The 21,091-nt window shown below is 36.9% G+C and overlaps 1 long non-coding RNA gene across 1 annotated transcript in view; it reads right to left on the reverse strand.

Moving 5' to 3' along the window:
• LOC140120504 (uncharacterized) overlaps window positions 1–17,230 on the reverse strand; it is a 35,559-nt gene extending 18,329 nt beyond the window's left edge. Inside the window, exons 1-2 of the long non-coding RNA XR_011853830.1 lie at window positions 17,126–17,230; window positions 4,799–4,873 (exon numbers count right to left, since the gene is read on the reverse strand). This is a non-coding gene — a long non-coding RNA (uncharacterized lncRNA). The remainder of the gene's footprint in view (window positions 1–4,798; window positions 4,874–17,125) is intronic.
• Between the last annotated feature and the right edge of the window lie 3,861 nt (window positions 17,231–21,091).

Below are 21,091 nucleotides of genomic sequence, written 5' to 3' on the forward strand. Positions count from 1 at the left end.
TCATAACCAATGGACCTTTTATCAGGGGAAAAGAAATAAAACATAATTTAGCTATGAGCATCGCTGTTGGACATTTGCCCACATTTAGAAAGGACTCAGTGGAAGCTGCAGTACTGAGAATTGCCTTGGTTATTTTTGTTATATTTGGTAAAGCTTATCCTGATTGTTATATGCTCATATTCTCTTTCGTTGTATGTAAAATTTTAGAGCCAAAGTTCTGATATATGTGCATTTTCATCTATGTATGATACCATTGTTTGTTTGCACATGGCTCTAATAAAATCTTGTTTAAAAGAAAAAAAATACTTTGGTAAATAACAAATTAATAAATTGAAAAAAAAAACACAAAAAAACCTCAAGAAAAGCAGAAGGTTTATAGGTTTACAGGTTTATATTTCCTCCAGTATTTGAACATTCTATCAGCGTTTCTGACCCTCGCTTAAAATCCATGTTTTATGTGTGAGCATTCATAATAACTAAAAGGAATGCAGCACAAAGAATATTTCCCCCTACTGTGTCCGATTCATTATTCCACTGAAGCATTTAGAAAAATGCTCACTTATTTTAAAATGGCAAGCTCTAGATTAAAAATTAATTATACTCGCTAAAAAGTCAGGCCACGCACTGCACAGCTTAAAAGAAATGATTATTACCATACAAACACAAAAATAGCAAGAATGCAATCAACTATGGTCCTGACCTTTCATGCTGTAAGTGGTCATTATTAGAAAAGGGTATGCAGTTTTCTATGTTACTTTCATATTTTAGAACTATATTTTACACTGTAGTGTATATTAGATTATATTATTCAGCGAAGGATAGAGCAAAATGTCTTTGCTTTCATAATAATTAAGTCATTGAGTAGACAAGCCTGTTGGTGCTGAGAACCTCTCTCGAGTAAGCATGTTCACTTAAAGTGTTCGCAAGATAAGAATCTGATGGGACCATTCAAGTGCAATATAATTGGAAGCGAAGGTGAGCTTAAAGTCAGAATCAGCAAAATTTGAAAGCATTGAATGAATAATTAATACATGGGGTCATTTTTAGCCCTGCAGCTACCATTCATTAAAAGAAAATGTAGAAGAAATTGGAAACTAGATAGCTTTTTGAATGCAAATAGTAGAAACTTTCAGTTTGATAACTGTCAATATCATGGAATTCAATACATGTTGATATGGCTATGCAATTTCTGCCAACTTAGACATAATCATGAGTTGATGGCTGAAGAAGAATGGGGTTTTTTTTAAATTATGTTTCATATAGAAGAATGTATAATATATTTAATGTGGATTATATGCTGTTTATAGTCTACATGGGGGAATTATCATGGCTTGTATTCCCAAAAACAACCATACAAGACACAATTTAGTTGCAATTCCTGATGCAGAACCAGAGATTATGACTAATACACCCTTTATGCTGGTTGAGTGGGGAGGGGGTAGTGTCAGGCTGTGCAGTGGATCGGCACAGGGTGGGGATGCCAGTGTACTAGCTATAGCGCTCGCCAGGTTTGGACACAGGCTAAAGTGCAGTACTATATTAGGGTGGACCCAGTGTAGAAATGAGCCAGATGTGTGATGCATCTGGCAATAGCACCCACAATGCTGGACATTTATTCGTAGACCGGAGCCTCCTGATAGTTGTGGCTGGTACTGTGGGCAGGATTTGGATCATTTACTGGCACATAGTATCATAGTATCATAGTATATAAGGCTGGAAGGAGACGCAAGTCCATCAAGTCCAACCTTTAAGAATTAAATAAATGTTTTATCCCCATAACCCGTGATATTTTTTCTCTCCAGAAAGTCATCCAGGCCTCTCTTGAACATGTACATAGAGTCCGCCATAACAACCTCCTGCAGCAGAGTGTTCCACAGTCTCACTGCTCTTACAGTAAAGAACCTCTGTCTATGGTGATGGTAAAATCGCCCCTCCTCTAGGCGTAGAGGATGCCCCCTTGTCCTGGTCACAGGCCGAGGTATAAAAAGATCTTTGGAGAGATCCTTGTACTGTCCATTCAGGTATTTGTACATTGTAATGAGGTTTCCCCTCAGTCGTCTTTTTTCTAAACTGAATAATCCCAAATTTTTTAATCTGTCAGTGTATTCTAGTTCCCCCATTCCCCTAATAATCCTGGTTGCTCTCCTCTGCACCCGTTCCAGCTCTACTATATCCTTTTTATACACTGGTGCCCAAAACTGTACACAATATTCCATGTGTGGTCTGACCAGGGATTTGTATAAGGGCAAAACTATGTCTTTATCATGAGAATCTATTCCTCTCTTGATACATACAATTATTTTATTTGCTTTAGCAGCAGCCGCCTGGCTCTGGTCACTAAAATTAAGTTTACCATCCACCAATACCCCCAAGTCCTTTTCAGCTTAATAATAATAATAATCTTTATTTATATAGCGCCATCATATTACGTAGCGCTTTACAAATCATAGGAAACAAATACAAATATAATATAACATGACAGAGCACAACATTTGTATGGAACAACAGGAGTGAGGTCCCTGCTCGCCAGAGCTTACGGTTTATGAGGATGATGGGGTAAAAGAATATATAATGGTCAAGCGATTCTTCTTAGGGAATAGAACAAAATATAATAAATGGAATTGCTGTCGCTTGAACCAATCAGCCGACATCTTATATACCAGGTCCAGGGTGAATGGGATTGCAGAGAAGTCTGGTGCCTGTTGGTTGCTGGATAACAGATGGGAGGACGACACAGGACGGGTTAGTAGAAGAGTTAAAACTACATGCAGTTAGTGAGTGTTATAGGCTTGCCTAAAGAAATGGGTTTTAAGAGCACGTTTGAAACTTTGGAGATTAGGTCAGCTTCAGTTTTACTAAGTAATTGACCATTTAGAACATAATTATACTTTTTGTTTCCATGGCCCAAGTGCATAACTTTACATTTATCTACATTAAACCTCATCAGCCATTTCTCTGCCCATCCCTCAAGCTTCCACAAATCCCTCTGTAATGCTAAACTATCAACCTCAGTATTTATTACTTTACACAGCTTAGTATCATCTGCAAATATTGAAACTTGACTGTGTAAACCCACTACAAGGTCATTAATAAAAATATTAAAAAGAAGTGGCCCCAATACTGACCCCTGTGGCACTCCACTGGTAACAGCAACCCAATCTGAGAATGTGCCATTAATGACCACCCTCTGTTTTCTATCACTAAGCCAATTACTTACCCAAATACACAGATTTTCTCCTATTCCCAGCAGTCTCATTTTATATACCAACCTTTTATGTGGCACGGTGTCAAATGCCTTTGAAAAGTCCAGATATACAACATCTACAGCGTCCCCCAGATCCAGTCTTGAACTTACCTCCTCGTAGAAACCAATCAGATTAGTCTGACAGGACCGATCTCTCATAAACCCATGCTGACGCTGGGTTATAAGGTTGTGCACAGTGAGATACTCCAGGATAGCATCTCTAATAAACCCCTCAAATATTTTCCCCACCACAGCAGTTAGACTCACGGGTCTGTAGTTTCCAGGATTGCTATTTGATCCTTTTTTGTATATTGGTACCACATTTGCTATGCGCCATTCCTGTGGAACATAACCAGTCCTCAGTGAATCTTCAAATATTAAAAATAACGGTTTGTCTATCACGGTACATAATTCATGCAGAACCCGGGGGTGTATGCCATCTGGCCCAGGTGATTTATCTATCTTAGTGGTTGCGAGGCGGCGCCGTACCTCTTCCTGGGTTAAACTGTTGACATTATAAAAAGAATTAACATTATTCCTCAAGCAGATGAAGATCCCAATTCCGCTGAGAAATGTTTAGAGGACATCTACCACCAGTATCAAGGATTGTAAACCAAGCACACATACATTCAGATATATGTTCTTCCTTGGCTTCTTATTCCCTGGTTTTTACAAAAGAAAAGATTAAAAACTTATGCAAAGGAGCCTTAGCGGGCTCCAGGCTCCATAGATGTTATTATTATTATAATTTTTTTGTAAAAACAAGCGCATAAGAAGCTAAAAGAAGAGCAGATCCTGTCAGAGGAGGCACATACCTGCATATAAAGTTACTTGGTTTACAATCCTTGATCATGCGGACAAATGTCCTTTAAAGTAATTTTATATTGAATTTTATTGTTTTATAATAGTTTATAAGAAAATACAACATAGAGACAGATCCCCACCTAGCAGTACAGCTCTTTAGAAACTTAAAATGAAGCATAGGAAGTGGAATATGTTCTGGAATATATGCCCGCTAAAAAAAGGACATGTAATTAATAATCTAACATCAGGTAAAAATTTACAACAAAAAGTTTATTGTGGGGGAAATCTGTGCTGTTTACAGATTTGAGGAAAGTAAAATTACAGGTAACACAGTGTTCCTTTCATCAACCTTCAACAGAAAGGAGCTAGAAAAAAGGGGCTAAAAAATTTTCTTAGCACAGATAGCTGGGCCCCTTGATGTCAAGCTTACGATGCGTAGGGAACGTGAATGATTGGAAATGCTCAACTCTATTAACCGATTCCTAGATTCAGTACACTTTTGATGATTTAAATTATGAAAAAATGATGAAAAATTAATGTCAATATTTTCTTGTATATTAACACCAAAATCAAAGGACCATTATATAAAAGCCTATGTTATATACTGATTTTCTAGGGAATTAAATCAATGTCTGTAAGTACCTGCAAATAAAATCTTTTGAAAAATTTTAAAAGTCTTCAGCCAATCAAATTGTGAATGATTTGCTCAACTGTATAGATGAACTGGTCAGAAAAAGCTGTGTTACAAACCTCCAATAGTGACATCGTTTTCTGCGCTTTCTTGCTCTACAGGATGCAGAAATAATTTAAATTCATCATTTGCTTCTAGAAAATAAAGGTAGAAATGCTTCAGGTGGTAGAAGAATTTTTTTTTCCAAATTCTAGAATACAATCTATTAGTAGCAAATCTTATGGCAACATAGTAGAAATTAAATAGTGAGAAAAGCCCTTTAGCTCTTAGGCTTGATTTTTCAAATGTGAAGCAGATGAAGACTGTTCAAACAAGGATGGAACAATCCTTTCTGTAACATAGTTCAGCATACAGTAGCACCTTTTGTAATTTTCCCATTGAGAGCTGTAACAACATGGGCCAAACGGAGCCAGAAGAATTAGGTATTTTTATATAGTTTCCCTTTTAGGAGGAGTTTTCTCCAATCACCTCCTGGAATTGGACAAATGAAATCCATCACATTAATAAGCAATGTATCGGTATCTGATCTCGCATTTATCACACAATGAGATAAGATGTAGCCTAGTGTTTAACCCCATTTTGCAACACATCCATTTCTCATTACCTCACATAGAATAGTATCTTGATTAAGAACAGGTTTATATTTTTGGATTATCCTTTTAATTGTAGCAAATTATAAACTATATTGGGTAATATAGTATAATATAATATAACATAGTATAATATAATCTCATAAAGACTATAATATGAGATATGTCTTTATATTTACACCTCGCTGTTACATAGTACCATCTGCATTGCTCTTCTTAAAGATAGAAGTAAATAAAGGGAGACAAACATGTATAGTCACCTCTTTACTCACAACAGCCATAGGATGGAAGTTTGCCAGTGGAATAAATGGATATTCCACAATTGTTCAAGATGAGAATACCCTTTACAGCTATAATACATAAATCATTTTGTGTAACAAAAACAGAACATGGCAGCAAAGCCTAAAGGATATTCCAGCACTATCCAGTCAATAAGGTCAATAAGATGGAGCAGCGATCCTATATACATCTTATAAATGAGCAATTTCTTTGTATTGTATTTACAGGCAGTCCCCGGGTTACATACAAGATAGGGCCCGTAGGTCTGTTCTTAAGTTGAATTTGTATGCAAATCGAAACTGTATATTTTATAATTGTAGATCCAGACAATTTTTTTTTTTGCCCCAGTGATAATCAGAGTTTCAAAATTTTTTGCTGTAATGGGACCAAGGATTATCAATAAAGCTTCATTGCAGACACTTTACAGTCTGGGACTATGCATAAGCATCCAGAGAGCTTCACCAGAGGTCACAGTTGGCAGAGGGGTCCGTCTTTAACTAGGGGTCATCTGTAAGTCGAGTGTCCTTAAGTAGGGGACCGCCTGTACAGCAAAATTAAAAATCAAGTGAAATGGAAATAAAGTCAACTATAAATATCCTCTGTAAAGAAGTGCAAAGCTGCTGCAAAAAAATCTGAAGGGCAAGAACAGTCAACAGACTTTCTGGCTAAATATTTCCTGATTAGTATCCTGAGCTTTGCTTGCTAGCGGGGATATAACCAGATACAAATTTGCATGACTGTATTACTCTAATTAATTGGGAAACAATACTTTTAACGCAAATATGAAATAATAACTTAACACATATTTAATTAATACATCACAACAGAACTCTGAGATAATTAAGTAAGGCACAAGCAGGAGATTAATTAATCCCTCAATAAATAAGAAATAATGAATTGCATATCCAAGCCTTCAGTGGCAGTTTTCTAACAGTTTTTAAACTATATATATGTGTGTTGTCTTAGTTAGGCTCCATGCATATGAACACATAAAAGTGCACATGGCACCCGGTCATGGTGTGGTGAGCACAGTGTCTCCCCTTCCTCCCCTTCTTTCTGCATTACCAATTGTACTTCCTGTTTGCAGTATTTAATTTTTCATCGAATGTACTGGAAAGTGGGAAAGAAATTCTAGCACCAGGACCAATTCCCGGTCCCTATTTACATATATACAGCAACCCAAATGATTTTACATATGTACAGAGCCTTCTAATTTCCATGTATGCAGTCCCCTCATAATGAATGAATACATGCAATTCTCCCTTTTAAATTATACTGTGCACCCTGTAATAAATATAGATAGATACTGTGCCCCATGCATGAGCTATACAGGCAGTCCCCGGGTTACGTACAAGATAGGGTCCGGAGGTTTGTTCTTAAGTTGAATTTGTATGTAAGTCGAAACTGTATATCTTATAATTGTAGATCCAGACAAAAAAAATTTTGGCCCCAGTGACAATTGGAGTTTAAACATATTTTGCTGTAATGGGACCAAGGATTATCAATAAAGCTTCATTACAGACCCCTTACAGCTGATTATTGCAATCTGGGATTATAGTAAAGCATTCAGAAAGCTTCACCAGAGGTCAGAGGTGTCTGTCTGTAACTTTGGGTTGTCTGTAAGTCGAGTGACCTTAAGTAGGGGACCGCCTGTATATTGTGTCCCCGCTATTAAATACCATTCTCCCTTTATTACTTATATATAATGTGCTCCTTTATTAAATATGACTCACCCTTTATTAGAGATTCTTTATATACTGTGCCCTTCTCTATTATAAATACCTTATATACTCGAAAGGTAAGCACAGTGTTATGCTGTATACACTGAGTATAAGCCAAGTTAAGTTTTTTAAGCACAAATTTTGTGCTGAAAAACCTGCATCTGTATACATATCATTAATCACATGCTGTATATTAAAAGGTATCACCCTTTCAGGACAGGAGTGCTGCGCTAGTAACCACAAAGTTAAACTAAAGAATCCAAGCACACTGCCCCCCTGTACATAGGTAGCCCGCACACTGCCCCATATATATAGGTAGACAGAACACTACCTGCTTCATACACTATGACGTATAGTGTGCATGCAGGAGGAGTGCATGGAGCTGGATTGCGTTACTAGAAAAGGGGAGAAGACGAGCTGCGAAGAGTGCTGGAAGATGAGTACTAATTTTTTTTTTTTTTCTTACTGGGGGCAGTGGGAGGCTGCTGGTGTCCTCCGTTTCTTCCACCTTTACCAGCTTGCACCCAGGGCCATCACCCATCCCACCCAGTTAAAGAAATGGGCCTGTAAATATATATCCCACCATGATCAAATATTATACATAGGAAACCCCATAATCATATAGAATTTCTGAATTGATATGTATACTGGTTTATTAAAAAAAAATTGGACTCTTCTGGCCTTGAGAAGACTCTGCTTAGTTGCTCTCATAATCAATTGTGTCAGCATCTCAAATGCAATTGATTATATTTAGGCCACTAAGCATAAATGGGTCCCATCTGAGGATTTTCTAATGCTTCAGTGAGCAAGTTCAAAACTGTTCTATACTGTTTATAAAGATACATTTAGCAAAACATTCAAGTTTATAATGGAAAATTGTATTCAGTTTATAAATAATTCATATATTAATAGATTGATTTTCCATTCTATCAAGGTGACAAACATGAGACAACACTGTTCAATAACAGAGAAATTCGAAAGATTTATATTTTGCTGCCTCATACTTTTATTTTTTCCTTAGGCATGCTGCTAAGAAAACTGTAATAGAGATGCCTAGAGGGACAAGGATGATAAATTGTGGCAAAGTATTAGTAAATGTTACTAGTAAAATAGCATATTCTTTAAGTATTTATGCTAGCATCCCCAGGGTTAACATTGTGCCATGGATAATATGTCTATTGATAAACGATTAAAACAAAATTTTAAAATATATTTTTAACAGTATGTGTCATTAAGTTTCCAGCACTTGTTATATTTTAGCATATTTGTCTTGTTTTCTTGCAAGAATTTCCAAAGCTATGGAGAAAAAAGTAGGCCATCATTCTGTCGTGTATCATGAGAGTTGTCAATGTATCATGTGAGTTGTAATTGTTGATGATTTTTTACTGTTTAGTCACACTGCTTATGATTTGCATATGCTTACAGTCTGCACTTATTCTCATTTTTGTGTTAGCTTGCATTACATAAGCTAGTATCTATGTGACAGTACTGTGTGCATTGTCCTATTGACAGTATCTATGTGACAGTACTGTGTGCATTGTTCTATTGACAGTATCTCTGTGACAATACTGTGTGCAATTTGCCTATTGTTTTAACCCCTAGGCGCACCAGGACGTTATAGTACGTCCCCGGGGCTAGATGCTTAGCGCACGGGGACGTTCTATAACGTCCTGCTTCTGGCACCGGCTCACGAACGGAGCCGGTACCAGAAGCATCGGCTGTCAGCTGTCTAGTACAGCTGACAGCCTGCGCTAACACCCGCGATCGGAGCCGGCTCCGATCGCGGGTGTTAACCCCTTACACGCCGCGGTCAAACATGACCGCGGCGTGTAAGGGTGTTTGCGCTGTGGATCGGATCCCCCGTGCCGCTTACCGGGGGATCCGATCCACTTCTGGGCAGCTCCGAGGACTGGCATGGGCCCCGGAGCTGCCCGGTTTCCATGGCAGTCAGACCCCTTCCGGGTCTGACTGTAAACTGTCTGAGCATGCGCAAGCTTGCTCAGACAGTTTACACTGCTCTACAATAAAATAGTATTGTAGAGCAGTGTATTGGACTTAAACCAGTGATCAGAGCATCACTGGTTTAAGTTCAAGTATGTATAAGTAAAAATATGCAAAAACACTTAACACTACACATTATAATAAATAAAAAATAAATACATAAAAATATAAGCCCCTAAAATGTCACTTTCCCATAAAAACACTTAATAAAGTATAAAAAACACAAAAACACAAAAAACCCCGCATATTTGGTATTGCCGCGTCCGTAACAATCTGTATAATAAAACAGAATTGTTACTGGACCCGCACGGTACACGCCGTAGAAAAAAAACCGCAAAAACGTTCTGAAAAAAGATAATATTTAATTAATACCCTATAAAAAAATGCTCTAAAAAGTAATTTAAAAAATGTTATGCACTCCAAAATAAGCCCACTAAAAAGAACAACTCTTCTCGCAAAAAATAAGCCCCTAACTAGATTTGTCAGCCGAAAAATAAAAAAGTTATGCATATGAAAAGATGATGATGCTAAAATGAACAAGATTTTCTCCAAATTGGTTTTTATTCAGTACAATTGAATAAAATACACAAAACCCCCACATATTTGGTATCCCTGCGTCCGTAACAATCTGCATAATAAAACAGAATCGTTATTAGATCCGCAAAGTTAACCCCGTAAAAAACAAAACAAAAAAAAGCTCCAGAAAAAAGATCATTTTCAATTAATACCCTATAAAAATGCTCTAAAAAGGGATTTAAAAAATGTTATGCACTCTAAAATAAGACCACTAAAAAGAACAATCCTTCTCGCAAAAAATAAGCCCTTAAACAGATTTGTGAGGCGAAAAATAAAAAAGTTATGCATATGAAAGACGGTGATGCTAAAAGTAACAACATTTTTGCCAAATTACTTTTATGCACTAAAAATGGGAAAAAAATAAAAAATCTATATAAATGAGGTCTTTTTGTAATCGTGGCGACCCATAGAATAAAAATAATATACTATTTTTATGGTATGGTAAACAGCCAAAAAAAAAAAACCCATAAAAATCTTCCTGAAAAGTGATGATTTTCATTTCCTCCACCAACAAAGAGTTAATAAAATCTCACCAATTAGCCTATAGATTCCCCCAAATTACGTACCAGAAAAGTGCATCTCATGTGGCAAAAGAAATAAGCCCCTATAGGTCCACATTAAAAAAAGAAAAAAATTATAGCCTGTACAATGTGACATCGCAAATCTGATCTGGATGGCGCCTCCTTCCCTTCTATGCCAGTCCGTGCGCCCATACAGCAGGTCACCACCACATATAGAGTATCCGTGTACTCGGGAGAGATTGGGTAACAAACTTTGTGGAGCCTTTATTCATTTAATCCAATGTAAATGTTTAATTTTCCACCCAAAATGAGTGTATTGTGAAAAAATATTACAATTTGCAGACTGCACCTCCATTTTGTTTTAACCCCTATAAAACACGTAAAGCGTTAACAAACTTCTTAAAAGTGGTTTTTCATACGTTGAGGTGTGTAGTTTCCACAATGGGGTAATTTACAAGTCTCACTATTATTTAGGCCTCTCAGTGTCAATTAGAAGTTGAGCAGGTCCATCTAAATACAGGTTTTGGTGATTTTACAAATAATTTAAAAATGATACCTAAATTCTGAGCCTCATAACATTCTAGTAAAATATGTGGAATCTTAAAAAACCATGCCAACATAAATCAGACATTTGGGAAATGTAAGTTATGAATTTATTTGGGAGCTATGACTATCTGCATCAAAAGTAGAGAATTTAGAACGTTGAAAATAAAGAATTTTTCCAAATTTTTGCCAAATTTAGTTTTTTTTCATAACTAAACACAAAAGATTTCATCCAAATTTTTAAACTAATTTGAAGTACAATGTGTCACGAGAAAACAATCTCAAAATCCCCTGGATATCTCATAGCGTTCCAAAACTATAACCACTTATAGTGACGCAGGTCAGATTTGAAGAATGGGGCCGCGTCCTTAAGGCCAAAATAGGCTGTGTCCCCTAGGGGTTAATTCTATTAAAAAAAACAAATAAAAATGATTGAAACACAATAAAATCCCTTTGCTTAAACTCTACTAGTGTGCTATACCAGCGAGCCTACTTTCACATAACCTTTCTTGTACATCAAGATCGCATATGCACTGCTGTTATCTGAGATACCACGATAATGATACCTAGCTCACTTTTCCAATGCACTCTTGGGAGGCTCTTTTTCCCAATGTCAATTTAAATAAATAAAACTGGGAAATCCCTCCCCAAGGCAAGCTGCTGTCCAAAAATCTACTTTCCTCCCATGTAGAAACCTCAATTTGGGATTGCTCTTTACAGGGTGAAACCAGAGTGAGTCGCACTTTCTCTGAATGAATAAATGTTGGGAATATGATTTGGAAGACTACCCCCTATTTCCATTAATGACACCCCATGAAAATATTTCAGAGGCTGGGACAAATGGTCGTTAAAAGAATGAAAGATAGTCCTTTGTATTGCTTAAGTGGACAAAGCTTTCACAGCACAGGAAAGTTTGTATTTTCCCTTTGGCGACCATAGTCAGAAGGACTGCTAAGGCCTCAATTTGTCCAAACGTGCTGACTTTATAAATATGCAGAACTGCAAAGAAATAAGATTTTTTTCTTTTCATTTGAAAAAAAAGTGTTCGCTTTATTCTTCTGTTGCATATATTGAAAGAAATGTTATTCTATTGCCATACACTTGTTAGGTGATGTGACTACCTCCCCTCATTAGTTATTGTGCCTTTGCCGATTATTTCCACAAGGACCAAGAGCAGAGAGATTCCACAACTGTGCCAGGTGACTTGCCTCCATAGTGCCCTATTCCATTTCCATCCCTAAAACTGCAAGTGGAGGGTTGTGCAGTTCTACCCAGTATTAAATGTATGAATTTATTATGTGACGTTGCATCTCAATTGGACATAGAACATCAGGCAATTAATGGTGAATATTTAGTTGCGTATCCCAGAACATGTACTGTAGCTTGGATATTTTTTTCAGGTTATGAAAATCCAGTCAAGGAAAATAACGAATTCATACATAAGTTTATTAAAAAGGGAAGAATATAAAACTAAAAATAGAATGAGAAATGGTTCTCTTTGAAATAAACACATATCATAATTAGTTTGATAAGAATCAGTGTTTGAGTCATGAAAATAACATGGCTGATGTGATACTGGTATTTCATTGGTCCTATGTAATAGCACTTTGATCAGTTTTGGTTCCTTCCCCTCTTCTATGATTATTTTACTTTAATTTGTTTCTCACTCCTAAATTTACATTACATTAAGAAGAATACTTTGTTGTGTACCTTATTTACTGTATGTGGTCACATTCTAAGTGTTCAGTGTTAATTATACATTTGTTGATCATGATTTGCAAGCCAGCTAGTGAAACAGGACTGTAAGTGTGCAGCCTCTGGAATTAAGTTTTAATATCTTTACCATAGCTTCTACACTAGCCTACAGCTAGCTGTCGGACTTGATGTAGTATCTAATAAGATTCATTTAGAGAAAAAAGAAAACAATGAAAACAGAAACCCTGTGACATTGTCTGGTTTATCACTTCATTATTCTTTATTGTTTGTTATATGTGGCAGCTATTCATCCTTTTTTTCAATTATATTACATTTTTTTTAATGATATTTCCTTTTTTCATACTGTGTGCTATCTATCATTTTGCCCAATAACATACTAACCCTTTATTTTCTATGTGTTTGTGGTTAAATGGTTGGTAAAGAAATGTCCAGTCACTTTTTTCACTGCTGATAATGTTTTCTTCTAACTAATGTTAAACCATCTGTTTTCTTCTCTGAACAACAATGATACTTGCTAGTGTTGATATTTAATATTTCATGCCGTAAAATGGAAAGGCAGAAAAAAAGTCCAAAATGTGGTGACATTGACAAAAAAAAAACAGATTTGCACCATTTTCTATTGGATCCCGTTTTAACGGCTTTCACTGTGTACTCCAAAAAAAACCTCCCGTTTATTCTTTGGGTCTGTACGATCATGTGGATATTTATATAAGTAGTATTGTGTTTTAGTAGATGTAAATAATTTATTGGGGTACTTTTTAGCCAACTCTTAGGCAGTGCAGTGGAGTATGCAGCATACTAGCAGGAGGCAATGGAAAGAGGTGAGTGGCTTGAGTTGCACAAAAACTTGCACCTAAAAAGTCTAAAAAATGTTTTTTGTCAGGATTGTCTGGCAAGTTTGTCTGTTAAGATTATGGTGAATGTAGTTGAATATAGCTATAACCTCCCAGTACCAGCATCCCCACTATAAAGTTACCAACCTCTTAACCTTTTTAGGTTCATCAAAAGCAGTGAAATGTTTAAAGTAAAAATTTTCCTGGGTACAGTATCACACATGGTGACATGCAGGACTTGCATGATCTCTGGCAGGTGTTGCAGTACTGTGTGTTAAGGAAGAGTTCAGGAATAAGGGACTGGAGCTGTTAAGCGGAGTGCAGGTCCGATGTCTTGGCTGATAATTGATACGTTGCCATAAATACTTGGGTCAGTGCTCCTTGTTCATTGCTGCTGATGATTGGTTTTCATCACTAGTTTAGTCAATAGACCCTGTTCATTGCTGGTGATATCAGGTTTCGTGGACTATATATGCTCATGGCCTGTGTGTAATTTAGCAACCGTCTGTTAGGTTATAATATGCTTCTTGTCTGTGTATAATGCAGAAAGAAGATTTTGCACCTGTCCATTAAGGTTGTTGAGTCACTATCCCAATACTTCAGGTCCAAATACACTTCTGGCCTGTGTGTAATATAGAAAGAAAATTTAGCAACTGTCTTTTGAGGCTTTTGGGGTGACACCTGCATTTACTGCCTACCATAAATGAACCCCATAAATTATCCCATTATAGAAACTGCACTCCTGGACGTGTGTAAAACACCTTTTATGAAGATTGTTTACCCTTTAGGTGTTTTGAAGTGGTCAAAACAAAATGGAGGTGCAATTCTAAAATTGTAATTTTTATTTGGTTAATGGTGGTGCTTAGGGGTTTTATTCTTTCTTTATTTATTTATAAGCAGAACCTGGAATTATAACTTTGAATTCCATGCATTAGAAGTAAAGAAAAAAGATAATAAAACACTTTTTAATAAAAAGAATTAATTAAAGTCCCCTAAACTCAAACATTCTCTATACACATCTAATAAAGTAAAAAAAAACTGAAAATCGCTAAATCACCCAACATGTTAGAATAATCTGTACTATAACTCAGAAACATTTTTGGACCTGCTCGGTGAACGCTGCTAAAACAAAACCCGAAAAACTCGCCAAAAATTTTATTTTTTCATAAAATCCCTTAAAAAAATGTTCCAAAAAGTAATCAAAAAAAGTTATGTGAGCCAAAATGGTACCACTGGAAAGGAAAACTCAACACATAAAAAATAAGCCCTAAACCAGCACTGTCAACCAAAAAATATTAAAGTTATATCTCCGAAAAGATGGTGATACAAAAACAAATGAGATTTTCTTTATATTTGTTCTTTTCCAGTAAAATTGTAAAAATATAGAAAAAATATATAAATTAGGTATCACCATAATCATAGTGATCTATAGAATGAAGATAATTTGGTATTTTTAGTGTACAGTGTACGGCCCCCCAAAAATACAGAGGAAACTAAAATGGACAATTTTCTTTTCCTCCATACATCCAAGAGTTAATAAAAACTCATCAAAAAGCTGATGACCCACTTAAATGAAGTATTTCGCTTATCTCCGTTATGTTTCTAAATAGTTTTAAAGTGTTTTAACAGTTTATTAATGTTTATATCCTTACTAGCTTTCCCGCACCGGGGTCCGCGCTCGGCGCACCATGCGTGCTACCACTTCCTATTCAGATGCACGGTCGCGCGCATGGTGCGCCGAGCGCGGACCCCGGTGCGGGAAAGCCAGTAAGGATATAAACATTAATAAACTCACCCTGAGCTGGTGCACGGCATGTCCAGCTTATAAGCCCTATCCCAAGTGGTAGGTTTCCTTTAAAGTGCATCTCATGTCACAAAAAATAAGCCCTTAAATGTCCAAATTGCCAAAAAATAAAGATTGTATAGCCAATAAAAAGTGACAATGCATAATCTGCTCTGAATGGCGCAGCTTCCCTTCAATGCCCTATATTTTTCTAATATACTTTGTTAAGAAATTTTTAAGAAATTTTTAAAGAAATTTTCTCTAAATTGAACCTTATTTACAGTGTTTCTTCTCTGTTGCCATGGTAGATCTGTCTACCATATTTACGACTCTCCTGTTTGTTTACACAGCTGTTAGCAGTGAGTGTAAATCCTTTCTGCCCTCTCCATGACTGTAGTATATTGTAAAAATTGTAGTATATTGTAAAAATATAGAAAAAATATATAAATTAGGTATCACCATAATCATAGTGATCTATAGAATGAAGATAATTTGGTATTTTTAGTGTACAGTGTACGGCCCCCCAAAAATACAGAGGAAACTAAAATGGACAATTTTCTTTTCCTCCATACATCCAAGAGTTAATAAAAACTCATCAAAAAGCTGATGACCCACTAAAATGAAGTATTTCGCTTATCTCCGTTATGTTTCTAAATAGTTTTAAAGTGTTTTAAAAGTTTATTAATGTTTATATCCTTACTAGCTTTCCCGCACCGGGGTCCGCGCTCGGCGCCCATGCGTGCTACCACTTCCTATTCAGATGCACGGTCGCGCGCATGGTGCGCCGAGCGCGGACCCCGGTGCGGGAAAGCCAGTAAGGATATAAACATTAATAAACTCACCCTGAGCTGGTGCACGGCATGTCCAGCTTATAAGCCCTATCCCAAGTGGTAGGTTTCCTTTAAAGTGCATCTCATGTCACAAAAAATAAGCCCTTAAATGTCCAAATTGCCAAAAAATAAAGATTGTATAGCCAATAAAAAGTGACAATGCATAATCTGCTCTGAATGGCGCAGCTTCCCTTCAATGCCCTATATTTTTCTAATATACTTTGTTAAGAAATTTTTAAAGAAATTTTCTCTAAATTGAACCTTATTTACAGTGTTTCTTCTCTGTTGCCATGGTAGATCTGTCTACCATATTTACGACTCTCCTGTTTGTTTACACAGCTGTTAGCAGTGAGTGTAAATCCTTTCTGCCCTCTCCATGACTGTAGTATGCAATGAGTATTATTTTTAAACATCAAACTGAAAATGAAGAGGTTGATCTTGCTGCTCACAGCCGTGTAAACAAGTACAGGAAGAGTAGATGTAAGCTGGTAGACACACTATACAGGCTGGAATATCTCTGAGGGAGGGAGTATTATAGCCCATTTCTTTACAAATTAAGCAGAACCCCCTAATAATGTATATTAAAAAAAGATTCACAACACTCCCTTTGACACATTATTAATGTGGTATCAAATGACAGTTACATATTAAGGCTCTGACGGTGCATGGGAATACAATTTGATAAGGGTAAGAGGAGTAGCAAAGAGGGAGGTGATTTAGCTGGTGGTTACTAGGAATGTGGGGAAAACACATTTTATGTGGCACAAGGAACAGCAAGGTCTCTTTGGAGACGGGGAGACAGCAGGCTGTGGCTCTCTAAGAACAGTCAGTGGGTGGTATGGAAACAAGGTGGCACAGGAGGTAGTATGGGAGTGTCGGTGGTAGATACTGGGTGCAGGGGCTATGTGGCTGAATAAATATGGACTTTTTCTGAAGTTGCTGCATGGTGTGCAGATAGGCAGCACCCTCCCAACAATCTACACAGTCACTGACCAGATAAGGAGCAGCCCCTTCTGTTTTCTCAGCCAGATGGAGGAATGCTGTAGATTTTCATGTTCTCCCTCTTTGTCCAGTTCCTCCATGTTGTCAGCCTTCTTCAGTCCTAACAGGAAGTAGCATCACTGAGTAATGCTGCCACCTACTGGACACAATAATTATCTCTCCTTCCACACAGCAGCACACTACATCCACAATGTGTGCTGGATGGTGTGGCCCTCTGGCACCACTCTCATAGCAGGCACAATGTCAGTTACACCCCAGATCAAGTAGTTCTTTTAAAAATTGTATGAAAATGTCCTATTTTTCTGAATGGTGTCACGGCACCTGTTGCAGAAACAATCCCATTTATGTACTGTGTAGAATTTGAATATTTTTGTGAAATTAAAAATACAGCATAATGGTAAAAAATAAAATAGTTGTATTTTATTAAATTTTTGTCAGCTTTTTTGTTTATGCTTAAATACTTTTTTAGAGGAAGTTCAGAACAAGTTTCCAACTCTTCTGTCAGTGTAATTAAAACGAAAGGGCAAGAAAACACAAAGTATACAATATCATTGATCAGTGTAGGACATACTGTTTTGGTTTCTATTGATTTCAATAATTGTTCCTGTAATAGCAGACTTCCAATCTTTAACACTACCGTGATATTTAGTTACTGTTTTGTAGCTTGAATTGGTTTAGGGCTCAATAACAGGAATCAGTCTCCTAAAAGGCAAAATCTTCTACTCTGTAAATGGTTGCACTTGTTTACCAAGTGTTCATTTATTTTAATTTACCATAAAAATATGCAGTTGGTACAATGCAGTGTTTATGTGAGATCTGATCGGTGAAGCCTTTATTATTATTCTTATAATTATTATTTTCTTTAAAAAGGATGTTTTTGTTTCCTGCTGTCATTTCCAAAATGGGGTCAACTAGAGCCCATGCAGGTGTCAGTCAATGCTGTGAATGTCACGAAATTAGGCCTCAAATACCCATAATACTCTTTAATTTCAAAACCCTATGGAATTTACAGGCAAAAGTTTAAAGGGAACCTGTCACCAGGTGACCCATTTCTAGCACTCTCCCAGTCCCCACAGAGCATAGTACATACACTGCCAAAGTGTTTTTGTATTAAAAATTGGTTTTACATAAAATAAAGATATGTTATATTGTACCTCTCATTAGCATCTGCTGTGTGACTAGGCAGTTTCCCACTGGGAGGGGCTGGAAAGGAGCAGTCCCCCCCACCCTTGGGAAATCACTCCTCCATGTGTCCTTTTCAAATATATGAAAATACCCATCACTTGGCTTAGCAACGCCCCCTGCTCCTCTACAGCCAATCCCGAGTGAGGGAAGTTATTCATATATTTGAAAAGGACACATGGAGAAGCTGTTTCCCAAGGGGGGTGGACTGCTCCTTTCCAGCCCCTCCCAGTGGGAAACTGCCTAGTCATACAGCAGATACTAATGAAAGGTACAATATAACACATCTTTTTTTCTGTAAAACCAATTTTTAATACAAAAACACTTTGGCAGCGTATGTACTATGCTCTGTTGGGACTGCGGGAGTGCTAAAAATGAGTCTCCTGGTGACAGGTTCCCTTTAAGGCCACATATAGGGTGTTAATAAAATAGGAAAACATGGCATAATAAGCAGAAGGATAATGTTCCATAGTGGCATAATCTTAGTACAAAATATTGGGCATTAACATGCTTTATTGGATAAAAATTATATTTACTTTATGAACCATGCTTTGTGCATTACTTTCTGGAAAGCAACTGTGGGGTAAAAATTCTCATTAAACCCTTTGTTAAATTTGTTGTAGTTTTTAAAATGGGGTTACACTATTGGGATTCCACTATTCTATTTTCTCAGGGGTTACGCAAATATGACACATCCCCATCAAAATCTGATGTACAAGATTGTATACCAAACGTTGAGGTGCATTTTCTCCTTAAAAAGCAATATACTTTTTCCCAAAAGGCAATTGTAACATATGTTCCCCCTTGGGCTTCAGCACCATCAAATAGGGCTGTTGATGTGCTGATGAGTGGGATATTGTTCATAGATTACATAGGTTACATTATGGAGAGGGTCTGGACCGATTCTATGAATCAGGAGTAGAAGGGAAAAGACCAGGGCGCATCGACTCAGGTGTAGGTTTGATTAAAAAAAGGTATTTAAAAAATGCTAATAAAAGCTGCTCACCTTGCGGCTATCTTTTAGCCTAGCATGTAGTCAAGTATGTGGAGTGCTGCCGGTGGAGCCATGAGGATTGAACGTCCAGAGGTAGAATCCCGCGGTGTGGAGATGCTTGTAGGTAAGCAAGACAGAGAAGATCCACAGTGTGGCGCAACTTCACTTTGGTAAGAATCTTTATTGCAAATGCACAAAAGTGAAGTTGCGCCACACTGTGGATCTTCTCTGTCTTGCTTACCTACAAGCATAGGTTACATTATGTCCTTACTAGTCTGAATACTCCTTTAATTTATTGCTGGCTGACTTATTTAATTTCTACCACATTCCTGTCTCCTGTTGATTTTGCTCTGGGTTGCTGGCAGTTAAGTTAGGTGAGATTAACAGATTCTTCCTCCTCTTACACTTAAATGCTGATCACCTTTGTCTCTATGTCAGGGAACTGGCCCAATCAACTTCTGGATTGTGACTCTAACATCTCATTAGGTTTGCCTGCCATTTCACTTGTGCTTGCAAAGTCTTATTTGAAGATTGCTGGCATGTATCTTGATTTCTGTATTTTGGACTACTTGACCCTCTATCTGTTTTCTGACTTGCTTATCAATTCTATTCTGCATTATCCTCTTGATTATGACCTGTATCTGTCATCTACTCTTCTATGTTTGTATTGTGCAGTCTGTCTTCATGTTTGTACTGTGTCATACTGTCCCCTGCATTACAGTAATCTTTCATTTTTTTCAGGCCAATGTCAAAATATTCTTTAAAGCACATTGTTTTTGAAGTTAGTTCATTTTGGGGTTTCTGCTGCTCAGGTACCTTAGAGGGTTTGCAAACACGTCATGGCATCTACTATTCCATCAAAATCTGCCCTAAACATGCTTAATGGCCCTCTTTCCCTTTTGCGTTCCGTTGTGTGTTTAAACAGCAGGTTACATTCACATGTGGGATGTTTCCAAATTCACAACAAAATTGCACAACTACCTGAAACTATTCTTTGTGATTGTGAATATTTTAGGAATACATGAGTACATGAATGACAGAATTAGAAAATTAATTTCTATAAAATGCTTAAATGGTACACATGCTTCCTACAAACTTTTAAATAGTTTTAGGTATACAGTTTTTTGAAGGGACAATTTGCAGGGGGTTCTTAATAAATAGGACTTTCAAAGCTCCTATATAAATAAAATAGTCAAATTTCCTTGAAAGCTTCTGTTTGATTATGAAGCTTAACAAAAAAAGGAACATTTTAAAAATTATGGTGACACAAAGCCGAGATATGGTAAATGTTGGTAAGTATTGTTGTCTAGTCTCACATGCAAGTCTCACATGCATTTGTCTGATAAATCTTCCACATTATTTATATAATGTTTTGTCTGCATATTGCAGTTGCAGTTACAGTTGGTGAATACAGCTAACTTTTGTCTAACCAGCTGGATATGTAAGATAAATACAATGTGGCATACTTATCAGAGCCTCTGTGCCATGTCAGTGGCATAGAAGCCCTGAAATAATCGCAAGTGGTAGTGTTTGTATGGGAACGTATATTTTTTATTATATTTTGCATATTTTATTCATTTTTTATTTTATTTTTATGTTATAAGCTTTTTTTTTTTTTTACTTTTTTTACTGTACAAATTTGAACCAGTGATGCTCTGATCACTGGTTCACATCTAACACACTGCACTGAAAGTGCACTGAAACTGTCTTGAATGCGTATGCACAGACAGTTACAATCACACCTGGTTAGGGTCTGACTGCTGGGGACATCGGGCAGCTCC

Source organism: Engystomops pustulosus, chromosome 3 (assembly GCF_040894005.1).
Source record: "Engystomops pustulosus chromosome 3, aEngPut4.maternal, whole genome shotgun sequence".
In the NCBI taxonomy this organism is placed as follows: domain Eukaryota; kingdom Metazoa; phylum Chordata; class Amphibia; order Anura; family Leptodactylidae; genus Engystomops; species Engystomops pustulosus.